This window comes from Topomyia yanbarensis, chromosome 3 (assembly GCF_030247195.1).
Source record: "Topomyia yanbarensis strain Yona2022 chromosome 3, ASM3024719v1, whole genome shotgun sequence".
Lineage (NCBI taxonomy): Eukaryota > Metazoa > Arthropoda > Insecta > Diptera > Culicidae > Topomyia > Topomyia yanbarensis.
In genome coordinates this window covers 422,473,890-422,486,899 of record NC_080672.1, presented here as the reverse complement: position 1 = coordinate 422,486,899, position 13,010 = coordinate 422,473,890, and the positions used below count along the sequence as shown (strand labels likewise).

The following is a 13,010-nucleotide window of genomic DNA, read 5'->3' as shown; positions in this document are numbered from 1 at the left end:
GCACTGTATAGGACATATACAATAGTACGCATAAAGCGCACTGCTTCCGACGTGATTCCATTGTTTAGAACCAGAGAATGTACGATTGTCGCTGGTTGGATTTTCCAGTTTTCAACTGCAACCAGAATATCTCGTCTTTTTGTCTTTTTTGTATCGAAATGAAATGTGAAGAGTCCTTTGCCTTCTGCTAAGTAGATCATGACCATATGAGCCTGCCTAGTCCTAGTTTACCGTTCTAAGTTTATATACTGATTCACTGTAGAATACCTATCCGTCTTTCAATGTCATTGCATTCGTTGTCTCTTAGTCTTCAATTTGCCAAAAATAGCCAACAAAATCGATACAGTAGAACCTTGCGGCAATTGAAACATAGTACCGTAAACCGGGGTGACATTGATCACTTTTCGAAGTAATCGTTACATATTTTTAGACGAAACAGATTTTTATGAAGTTTAATATTTTTAAAACATGTACTGATGTATGGAGAGCAAGATTGGATGGTTTTACTTAAAACTGTTCGCTTAGCTATTTTTTCCAAAAACGATTTCAAGTTGAAGTCCGTTTTCGAACTCCGGGGTGACTTTGATAACCTGCATGTTCACCCACATTAAGTAATTGATGTCAATGTTTTTCATTCAAATGTTTGTTAAAACTAATACTGAAAATATACTCATTGTTAAATAGATGTTAATTTCTATACAAAGTATTTCAATGTACTGTAAAATTCGAGTAAACAAAATTCGTATAACTTGTGTCCAACTAGTATAAAAGATTCTGAAAACCTTTAAAACTGCCAAAATTGTTTTATTTCAGTATTTTCTCAATGTATAAAAAGTTTCATCCATTTTCACACTTGGAATATTGAACAATAAAAAAATGTTGCGAATTCTAGCTTTAAATAATTGGAAATAATTGCCAACTAGTTTCACAAAAAATTGTATTTGAAGAAAACAAGTAAATTTGGCACATCCCACTCTAAAGGAAAATAAAAACTCGCTTGTAATTTATTACTCTTGTCCAAATCTGAGATTTATTTGTTTTATAAAAATATACATTTTACGAAGCTTCGTAAAAATAAGTTAAAATCAAATTTCGGTTTTTGTAGTTTTTGTACCCAAAAACCGAACAATATACTAAAAAATTATAACAAATCAGTATTTTATAAGTTTAGAGTAAAAATCATTTCAAATTAATTCGGTAGACTATTCTGGTTTGATAAGCGATCTACGAAAAAAGTTTCGAGTGATCAATTTCACATATTTTTATCTTTTCGTCTATTTTATAAAATCATGAAATGGATTCGTGAACTAGTACATGATTTACGATCTGTTTTGCGTGCTTGAGATGTTTAGAAGATATCCCTATTCATTTTCAATTTCATGCAACATGGTAATAAAATTTCCACGTGAACTATTTCACAAAATATGGAGTATTATTCGTGGGATCATATTTGTTCCATGCACTTTTTCATGAAATGTCCGGCTGCTAGCGACCAGTCGTAGATACGAGCAATAGATATAAGAAAACTATTAGGACCTCGAACATCGTCATTCATAAGATAAGGTTCAGTGTGATGTCTGGACAGAAAATAAAAACTGCGCAGAGCACCGCAAATCGTTTTCGTGATATAGTTCGCAAGACAAGGTACCGCGAATCAGTCACAGTTTTATGATCCAGTTCATATTGTCAAGTTACTCCGAGTACGTGATCCGACAGTAAGGTTCGTGGTCCAACAAGTATTCAAAAAAAAAGGAATGCGAAGCAAATAAGGGACCATTCATAAATTACGTAACGCTTTTAGGGGGGGGAGGGGGTACAACAAGTTGTGACATGTTGTGACATAGGGGGGAGGGGGAGTTAGCTAGATCGTTACGTAACATGTTTTCACCGAAGAAAAAAAATTTTTTTCTAGGAATTTGTTACGTAACAGGGGAGGGGGGGATGAAGAAATTTGTGACAATTTGTTACATGGGGGGAGGGGAGAGTCAATTTTGGGCAATTTTTGCGTTACGTAATTTATGAATGGTCCAGGTCACCGAGCTGCTGGGTCTGTCGCCAGGCCGTTGACCTCATAAAACTACACGCGTTACGTATGTGGAGACTCGAAGTAGAATGAGACTACCCGATCGGCGAAGATTATGCACAACAGTGGCAAGAGTTTATTGTCACACCTTATTGATCCGAGATCCAACGGTTTGAATTCAAATGGAAGTACATCAACACCTAAATCAATCCCGCCGGTTAGATTTTCCGTGGCCAGCTATCCGAAATCTTGAGCAGAAACAATCTCTGGAGACACGATCCTGAATTCCAATTTGCCAATCATTTTGAAGAAGTGTCCGATCTCAGTACTAACGCTTTCCTGGCGTTTCTGAGAAAGTTCATCAGTTGCAGATAATGCATTGTAGCATTTCCACATACCAATAAAGAACCACAAAATTTGCTCATACATAAATTTATTGTGACACAGTTTCACACGCCCCAAGTCATGCTCTTATCTTCTACACTCTTCCTCTAATCACTCCTCCTTCACATTATTCCTCCACCATTTTCCACTTCGATCTGAACCTAATCTCCGCTCACTCTATCAGCTCACTCCTCTCCTTCATCCCCAGTGATGGAACGTACTCACCATCGACATGTCTGCACTCGACGTCACGCGGTATCGTAGGATCGTGACGATGACTCTGAGCTCGCCTCCGTCGGCTCAGGAAACAGTCGTTCGATACGGGCGGCCAATCCCCCGTCTTTTCACTCCAGTAGTGGAATGCTTCCACTCCTTGTCTCACGCCGACGCCCTGCGTTCCAACGCTTGGCTCGTTCGTGTGAGTCGCGCCGAGTTGATCTGTACCGTCGTTTATCTCAGGGTCGCCAGATGCGTTGGCTCGATCCCTGTCGAAGTCCGTTGCCTGCGCGATGAATGTGTCTGCTAGATTTGCGCCTTCCTTCGCGCCTGAAACGACAATTGTATCCACTCGATGTGCGTCGTTTGTCGCTGGCTTGACAAGTGCATCAATCCGATCCGTGCCGTTGTTTGTTTCGTGCTCAGCCCGTGCAGGAGTCACCCGGTATTTGGCCAAGAAAAACGTCCCGTTCCGTGCCGTCCGTCTCTGGAGAAAGAAAACCAAGAAAAAACCGCCCTACAGGGAACACAGTCAGCTAGTTCCTCTACTGATATGGCCTGATTTGGTCTTACCCTTGCCTTGGGGCGATTTGTCTGATGGTTGCGGTTCTCGCCGGAAATCAATCCTTTCTTTCAGACTCTTTTTCGGCTCGCTGCTTGCCTTGCACGTGGTTCGTGCTGAAGCCTTATTTGTTTTCTAAAATGTAATTTTCTTTATTCACGACCAGCTCGTCAAGATAGAAAACATTTACCTTTCCGTGTGCTTTTGCACCACTCCTCAGCGTCCTTTCTGACAGGCTGCTCTCGCGCAAGTTTTTTGCCGGCCGAACGGAACGAACTCTTCCTAAGAATGAGAGTATACATGCGACACTTGTGAAGGTTACTTTCTCTCACATTATTTATTGCTTAATTACCTGTCTTTATATCAATCTTTGCAGCTTATATGCCACTTGGCTTTGTCGCATGTGCCAAGACTATGTTTGGCGACGGAGACTCCAGACACACCCGCACGGCTTAACACTGGCACATGAAATGACGACGATCAGCTTTTCTTGGTCTTGTGTCACTGCTGATTCCAGCGGAAATATTCCTCTCCATTTCTCTATGTGACATTTGTCGATGTAGAGTTTAAGCGGAAATGTCTCTCTCATTTTCATTTTCGTTTGTCTGTCGTTTGACATTTCTCGATGCGTCATTTTTCGGTGCATCGTTTTTTCAAAAGGGCGTGTGACGGTTTATTTGTAAGATGTGTCAAAATGTGAAGTGTGTTTAATCTTTTCATTCGACATGTACACGCAAAAATTGAAACGTTACAGCATTCAAGAATTCCTATGAACTTCAAGGAAATTACGCTATGCACGAGCTGTACAGCTAGTTTCATGCTCTGTTCGTGAACTGTTAATTTATTCAGCCATCTATTGTGGTAAAACAAGAAATAGGATATTTCTGGCGGCAAAGATACCGAAAAGTGTATTTACTGTGGGGAGACTGCATGCGTACAAGCAAAGCAAATTAAATCAAGAGGTACTACATGTCGTAGCGGAACTTGATCTTCTTTTTCGATAAACTTCGCAGTCATTTAGGGACCATTCATAAATTACGTAACGCTTTTAGGGGGGGGAGGGGGTTCGAGAAGTTGTTACATATTGTGACATAGGGGGGAGGGGGAGTAAGCTAGATCGTTACGTAACATGTTTTCATCGAAGAAAAAAAATTTTTTTCAAGGAATTTGTTACGTAATAGGGGAGGGGGGATAACTAAATTTGTGACAAATTGTTACATGGGGGGAGGGGGGAGTCAATTTTGGACAATTTTTGCGTTACGTAATTTATGAATGGTCCCTTATTGGTGTACAGGACATAACATGGCTATGCTCTTTTGGTTCGTATTCAGCATAAATCTGGTGATCCACAAATCTTGGTGCGGCCAGGAAGAGTAGAAATTTTTTCTCCTCTAGACTGCCTCGTAAGCGTCCCAAGACATTTTCTGAGACAGCGACAACAAAATCTTCTAAATAGAATAAAAGTGCTACCTTAAAACCGAAGTAAGTTACTCCCGGACTTGCGAAAGGTCTTCCACTCCGTGTTGGGACAAAAAGTGCGCAGACGTGTACGCGGAAAAATCCCCTGCGTTTAAAACCTTGATGGAACGCCCGACAGCTTCAAGAAGTACAAGACGCTAGAAAACACAATGAAGAGTTTTAAAACGCAGCTTTTGGCGCCGGTTCGTTGACGAGTAAACAAAGATAACATTCTTTGGAGCACGGTTCGAGGGGAAAGGAAAAAGCTCGATGACTGGGAGCAACGGATAAAGGGTAAACCACCTCGTTCTCAATCAAGAGTATTTAATACTCAAAGAGGAAGGCTAGAGAATTCCTCGCTTAACCCGTACTAAAGATTATCTATTAAAAGGCCATTGCTGTCACAGAGCGCGTTTGGTTAAGTTAGGAAGCGGTAAAGATAGTGTCTGCAGGAAATGGAAAGCAGAGGAGACATGCAAAGACCTACTGTGCGACTGCACAGCTCTCGCCTGTCAATGATCTTCGATAAAGGATTTCCAAATCCTGAAGTGATCAGAGCGACTTAGGAACTTCAACTGGACAGACGAGTAAGCACTGTCCAATGCGTACCTAGGGGTTTCACAATAGTTCTATGTAAGGACGAAGTAACCGGTTTTTCCGCACTGTTTACCCAATAGTAACAGTAACGTTACAGTCTCTGCTACAGAGGCCAAACCTGTCGATTTAGAAGGACCGTTGCAAGATATTTTTGGTAGCTTGGACGATTCAGCTAGCTATCGAGTTCTCCACAGAGAAAACTGAGCCGGCGTAACTACAGCAATTTCTCTAGGTCTGGTTCGACTCTAAAGAGTACCAGGAGATGTCACATTAGGTATCTAGAAACAGAATAATCGGGAACACGGGAGGTGCCCACCAAAGAGGCCTGATCAGCAGGGATGTAATGCACCTCAGAGCAAATAAAGAGAAGAATAAAAAACTCTCTTTGCACTTTTCATGCGAACCACCGCTCTTCTCTTTCACAGTAAACCTCTTCACTCCGATGTGTGTTGCTCCCATACGTGTATTCTACTCCATAGCTGCACACCTCAAAGAGTAGAAATAAAGAGGATCTTTAGTGTGAATCTTGGTCCCACGGGCACGGAAGCAGAGAAGGCAACCAGAAAACAGTTTGAAAACGTTCTTCCGTTCAAACTTTAGCTGAATAGAAGTTTGATTCACCTTCCTACTTACTTGCCAGTGAGGGGAAACACAACAAAGTGTCTCTTCAAGGTGACTCTTTGAACGAAATTGTGTAGCTCTTGGCGCACTCTTTTTCGTTTTCAAGTTTCTCTTTGTGCGGTCGTTCTGCACATCGCAGTGTTTTTGTACTGCTCTTTTCTCGTCGGTGTAGTTCGCTCTTTGTGGCACATTGTGTGAGCAAATAACAAGCCTGCTGATCAGGCACCCTATTCTCACAGTCACGTCACCTAGTGACTTGAAAAAATTTCCTTCTAGTCACTAGGTGACGTGACTGTGAGAATATGGCTCCTGGCTCTACCATACAACGATATTGTCGTTGATGGAATACATACGGTTGTTTCTATTTTCTGCTGTCAACATACATTTCATCACATACGATGAGTTTCGAATTATTGACGGGCGTTCTCCCACAAAACAATATATTTTGGAATCTCTCATATCTATTGCTCATCCGATGCAATATTTCAAACCTATTGGTGATTGCAAATTTCGAGAGGCTTGTCGTGCTTAATTCTCAAACTCGATTAATGTCCTGTGAAGTTCACGCATCATTGGCCGTTGTCTTTCGTAACAGTGTGCAGACTGTCCGGCCCATAAGTTTGTACATTGCCTCCAGGTCTATCTGGACAAACACGCTCTAGCTGGGTAAAATAACTCTTTCTTGCTCTCAGGTCTTGTTTCGAGCGAGCAGTGCACATTTGATGATGCTGTAACTGAAGAAACGAACTTTGATCCTTAATAATATACACTATTTCACCGATCATCCCTCACTTGATCACGCATTGGCGCATCTTACCCAGCATTATGACGCCGATTGCCAGCTCACAGTGGTCGGAAACGCCAAAAAGGTGACCTTAATTCACTAGAGGCCAAACTATCGAATATATTCACAAGGTGGCTTTGGAGGAACTGTTCGTATGACTATTCCCCACGATCTGATAACAATTGAAATTAGGCATGGCTTACTATGATCGAACAAAAAAAATAACTTTTTGCACTGACGAGATAGAAAGTTGGTGTCTTCGACAAAGTCTTAGAAATGCTCGTAATGAAGAATTTTGTTGAGGAACTTGAGCGTATAGGACTAAAGGTTATCGATTTATAAGGCGTTCTCTATGGCAACCCCCTTAAATCTAGTTTTTTTACCGCACATATCCAGTTAAGAAAATCATGGCGAGTAGCCAAATTCTTCAAATATTTCAGTGAATTTTTGTTCCCTGTCTCTTGAGTACTCCTGGTACCATTTGTTTGTCGCTTCGAATTTATGTTTTTTAGATAGTACTAGCTAATACCCATCGCGCGTTGCTGCGACTTTCAACGAAATAGTAGAAAACACAATTTGTTCTGAAGCGCCATCTGGCGGGCAGATAATCCCCAAACAGTAGCACACAAACACGCTCCATAACAAATGCCTACTATGTATAAACTTTTATGGCAATCGATTAAGCCATTTGGGAGTCCATAAATCATAGACATACAAACATTGACTTTTATATATGTGTAGATGTAGATTAGAGTGCCCAGAAAAATCATGAATTTTTGAAAACTCGATCGGCCCACCTCTGAGTCGATTCCTAATCACACCAGGAGTACTTGCTCTAAATTTGAAGCAAATCGGACAAGTCTAGCTACCGGACCAACGTGCCTGAAGTTTGTATGGGATTTTTCAACAATTTACATGGATAAAACCCACTAGCTCACATTTTTGCCGCTAGGTGGCACTATATGCATCATATTATCACTGTAAGTGAAAATAAGAAAGATAATTAAATTTCCTACAACTTTGTCGAAGACTGCTAGTCAATCCGGCTTTGGTAAAAGAAGTTATTAAACTTTTGACGAAGTGGTTAGATTTAGCTGAATAGTATGTTCACAAGAATTGTAGGACATAATACGAGTTATGTTTTTGTTAGATAATTTTAGTTCTACTTGTAATCTCATAGAGGGCGCTAACACTAACTTTTCATTTAGAAATGCTTGCTCTACAACTTTGTGGAAGACACCTAATCTCTATCTCTTTCCGTTGAAAAGTTAGTGTTGGCGCCATCTATGTGGTAAAATGTGGAACTAAAATTTTCTAACCAAAACATGACTCGTATTACTTACTATAAATCTTCCGAACATACTATTGACCTAAACCTAACCATTATTTCACAAAAATGTTTAGTTCGTGCAAATCAAGTACTGATCCACAATCATGAACTGCTAGGCCCCATGCAAAACTGACTCAGACATCACTTCGTTAAAAGTTTAATAACTTCTTTTACTAAATACGGATTGACTAGCAGTCTTCGAAAAATTTGTAGGCAATTTAATTATCTTTCTCATTTTCACTTGCAGTGATAATACGATGCATATAGTGTCACCTAGCGGCGAATATGCGAGTTAGAAGGTTTTCTCCATGTAAATTGGCCAAAAATCCCATTCAAACTTCAGGCACGTTGGTCCGGTAGCTAGACTTGTCCGATTTGCTTCAAATTTAGAGCAAGTACTCCTGGTGGGACTAGGAATCGACTCAAGCATGGGCCGATAGGGGTCATTTTTTCTGTCACTCTAATGTAGATAGATAGATAGATAATGCATTTTTAGTAGCTGCGGATTCTTGGCTACTGTGAACAGGTCGTCATCATGGAACCATTTCGAATCGACTTTTTCATACAAGCTTGCATACAATAAACCTTTCGTTTCGAGATGCGCAATGTCACCCCTGGTTAACCCATTTTTAGCTAAATTGTCTGCATTTTCGTTGCCGTATATGTTTGCGTGCGGAGGGATCCATTGAAAATCGGTGTTCCAATTCTGTACCGTTTCTAATATTCGCACGATAACGCTTTCTCCTTCACCTTCTTCTATGACGTTGCTCGTGATCAGTAGGGACAATTTAGAATCCGCGTAAATAACACAGCTCGCCGGCTATGGACTCTCAATGATCCATGTAGCTTCTAATATGGCCAGCAGTTCCGCCGATGTGTTGCTAGTCTCCAACGGCAGTTTTATACTGAGTCAATGTCCGATATCGTCGACGTAGACTCCGATGGCACATTAATTTCCTTTCTTTGATGCATCCGTAAAAATCTTGCCACGATTGTGGTATATCCCATTCCTGGCACCGAATGCAGCTTGTTTCAGCACTCTATCATTCAATTCTTTCTTTGTCGCTGGTATTCCATCCAAAGTGTGCTTGACTCCCACCGCTCGGCAGGCTGTAAACTTGAATATCGGTGTTGTCGGATCAACAATTTCCTGATGTTCTAGATTCATTAACTCCATGACGTCGCTCATGTCATTTCGATATTTCGGAGCTGTAGAACTAGCTTCTCGAAAGGGCTCCCCGTCAGAAGCACTCACTGCAATTGCAGACGAGACAGGCTATATCGCCCACTAAAACACTGCTTAAGGCTTAATGATATTCATTGTACGGTTTATATATGTGCGGGCGTAGAGACTTCCCGATCGCGTGTATCATCGCGAAGGTCTCGAGCATTTGTACGTTAAATTGTTTGATTGCGTAGGTATTTGCATGTGGCGTGTACTAGCGTGTATATAACTTCGCGTGTATAAATTCTATTTTATGACCGTGTATCCTTTTGCATATTCGTGTGTTCTTGGATGATCGCGCACGGACCGTAAATATGATACTGAATTTTCGTTGTACGGTTCAGATGCTAGAAGAAAGTGAGTTCTTCTATACCACTAGAGTTCCCGGTCGTGTCGCCATGGAACATGTTGTCTAGTGAATATCAAGTTTGCGCGATCGCGAAGAGTTTAAGCGTTCGTATATTAACGTGATTGTCGTATGTGCTTGCGTGTATGTGACTTCGTGAGTGAGCGTGTGCTCATTCATATATTCGCGTGTTCTTGGATGGTCACGCGAACCGTCATTCTGATATTTTTTTTATTTCGATTATAGAGGTCATTCACCTCTTCGGGTTAGAAAAATCTCTTTTGAAAAATTTCTAACCCTATGTGCTGGGTCGGGACTCGAACCCAGATGCGCTGCGTACAAGGCAATCGATTTACCAATACGCTACGCCTACCCCCATCATTCTGATATTTAGTTTTCGATGTACGGTTCAACCTGGTTGAAGCAAGCCTGTACAGCGTAGAGGTCACTGTGAATCGCGGAAGTCAATAAGGGATAGAATCTTCGTAGAGCCGATTTCGGCGTTGATCGCCACAAATACTGCTTGTTGAATTTTTCTGCGTCGTTCTAATGGGTCGAGGCTGACCAGGCGGCATCGATCTGGGTACGGTGGTAGATCCAAAGGACTCCGCCACGAAAAGTCTCGTAGAGCGAGTCGAACAAATCTTTTCCGCACATGTTCAATTCGTAGATTCGTTTGTGCTTACGGATCGTCATGGCATAAATTCATGTCGGTCGGTAGAGATGTAGCTTTTGATGCCAGAAAGTACAACGGACGGTGCTCATAACTATTTCAAATATCTTGGATGATGCCGATAAGCTAGTTATGCCACGGTAGTTCCTTACATTTCGACGGTCACCGCTCTTATGAACCGGGAACAAGAAAGATTCCTTCCATATCACCGGAAAAGTTCCTTGCTCAAACCATTTGTTGAAAATACTGCACAAAGGTTCGGCTAAGAAAGCAGCACAACGACCATAAACGACAGCTGATATGCCATTCGGTACCGCTGAGTACGATTTTTTCAAACTATTCGCAGCGGCAACAATCATGTCGGGAGTTCTCGGTCATGTTGCCATGAAAACTAAAGGATATGCTATTGTGGTAAAAAGCTATTGGCATTATCAGTAGAATTCAATATTCCCATGGAAGTGAAGAATTCAGACTGTTTATTGTTTTGTGTTGTGATTGTTGTATGTTATTATCCATTTCTACTTCCTTTTTTCTTTAACCTCCCTTTCCCTTTCTACCAGGAAAGTGATGCGGCGACATAGCAAGGCACAAATATACCAATAACAGAGAACGTGCCAATTGAGCTAATATGTTTGATTCCTGACGATGAACCCTGTCATGATACGTTATCCACAATGTATGAAGCATGTGGTTTGAACGTTACTGCCGAATCTATGATGACTCGGAGATCCTTGACGTGAGAGTGCCTTGCAATGCTCGAGTCAAACAAATGGTAGTTGAACTGGATCGGATGGGGCTTCCACGCGTACTGTAAACCGGGGTGACTTTGATCACTCGAAACTTTTTTCGTAGATCGCTTATTAAACCAGAATAGTCGACCGAATCATTTTAATTTAGAATGATTTTTACTCTAAACATATAAAATACTGATTCGTTATACTTTTTGAGTATATTGTTTGGTTTTGGGGTACAAAAACTTCAAAAAACCGAAATTTGACTTTACCTTATTTTTACGAAGCTTCGTAAAGTGTCTATTTTTTATAAAACAAATAAATCTCAGATTTGAGCAAAAGTAATAAATTACAAGCGAGTTTTTATTTACCTTTAGATTGGGATATGCCAAATTTAGTTTTAAGAGATTGTTTATGACGTTAAACGTTAAACGAGATGACGTCGTTTGGCATAAAGTCGTTTGGCATAAGAAAAAAATAATAGTAGGCCATTTGGCATAAAATGTACAGGATATTGAATGCTATTGCGGTCGTTTGGCATAATGGTCTTTTGTCATAAAAGTCGTTTGGCATAAGAGCCATGTGGCATAAAGTATGGCAATACCCGTTCAAATATTTATGGCGTTTTGATTCACTGAAATAAGTACGATTCCCAGAACTGCTAAGGTTTAAAGTTTGAAAAAAGGAATCAACATTTAGAACTATTTTTGTCATCTTGCATGAAAGTTAAAAAATTTGTGAAATGTCATGCAACAAAAAATCTGTAATTGTAATCTGCTATTGATAGGCTAGTTTAAAACTACAGATCTCATGTCAAATCTATTAGAGGGAACGAGCGAAGAAGAACCATTGGATAACCCATGCCGTTTACTAATATTTGGATTACTACAATTTTTAACCTAACCACTTTATATACAATATGAAATCTAATTCGGGATATATAGTATCTTGCTTTCCGAATGTTTGTTCTTTTGACGTTTACTTTTGTTTGCTGTCTAAATTTAAAAGAAGGAAAAATCTCGACTAGTTCATATTCACAAGAAGGAAAAAGCTCAAAGCAATAAAATTAAAAGTTAAAGCAATTTACTACATCTGTATATAAAAGAAAGCAAAATCTCAGATGTTTTAAGTTATTATCGAAATCAAAATTTTTCAAAGAATTGACAATATTCAGAATAATGTAAACTCTTAGAAATTCATAGTTGCATTTAAAATGAAGAAAATTCAAACAAATTTTCATGTTCAATAGAAAGTGGAAAGCTAAAAACGCAGTTGGCTGCATAGCAGGTCTTCTAGGACAAATTCAATGTTAACTGTAGTTTTATTGTATTTCCGGAAAATTCAGGCAATTTGTGAACAGTCGTCCAACTAACGAAATTGATTCGCTAGTTGGACCGAAAATGCACCTGGTCACATCTCTAATTATTGTCAGTTTGATTGAAAAAGTGAATTGACATGAGATTTTGACATTCAGATTCAACTAGCGGAGGTCCAACTAAAAAGCGGTCCAGTTAAAAATTGATCAACCAGTGAATCACGACTGTAGTCCATATCGTGCAATGGTAATTCGGGAAACTGCATACCAGAAAATTACCGATTTTGTATCATATTATTTCGGTTACATGTTAATCAAATAGACCTGAGAAATTAGGTTTAATGTCTATTATGCCAAATGGCTTTATGCCTAATAGCCTTTATGCCAAATGGGCATTATGCGAAATGGTAATTATGCCAAATGGCAATCTATCTTCAATTTTGTTTTAATCGATTATGCTAAATGACCTTTATTCCAAATGGCCTTATGCCAAATGACCACTTGAATCGCGCTATGGTTATGCCAAGTGGCTTTATGCCAAACGATTTTATGCCAAATGACGTTATGCCAAATGACTATGCCAAATGGGCTTCCCCCACTTATAGGGCTCATAGAAGAGAGCTGCTCTCCAAAGAAATCATTCGTGATAGCAGCCTTATTCGGCTTGATTCACTTCCAAGAATTGGCGGTTTCCGTCAATAACTTCACATTCTTCTAATTCATAGGTGACGAAATAGAATCTTAG

At 40.1% G+C, this 13,010-nt stretch overlaps 1 protein-coding gene and 1 long non-coding RNA gene across 2 annotated transcripts in view; both read right to left on the bottom strand.

Moving 5' to 3' along the window:
• Positions 1-13,010, bottom strand: part of LOC131686784 (midasin) — a 30,712-nt gene that overhangs the window by 10,318 nt on the left and 7,384 nt on the right. The gene's annotated exons all lie outside the window — the stretch shown is intronic.
• Positions 2,450-3,766, bottom strand: LOC131686785 (uncharacterized). The gene is made up of 4 exons (XR_009305185.1): positions 3,538-3,766; positions 3,376-3,467; positions 3,197-3,320; positions 2,450-3,140 (listed from the first exon to the last, which is right to left on the bottom strand). It is a non-coding gene; the product is annotated as an uncharacterized LOC131686785 (long non-coding RNA).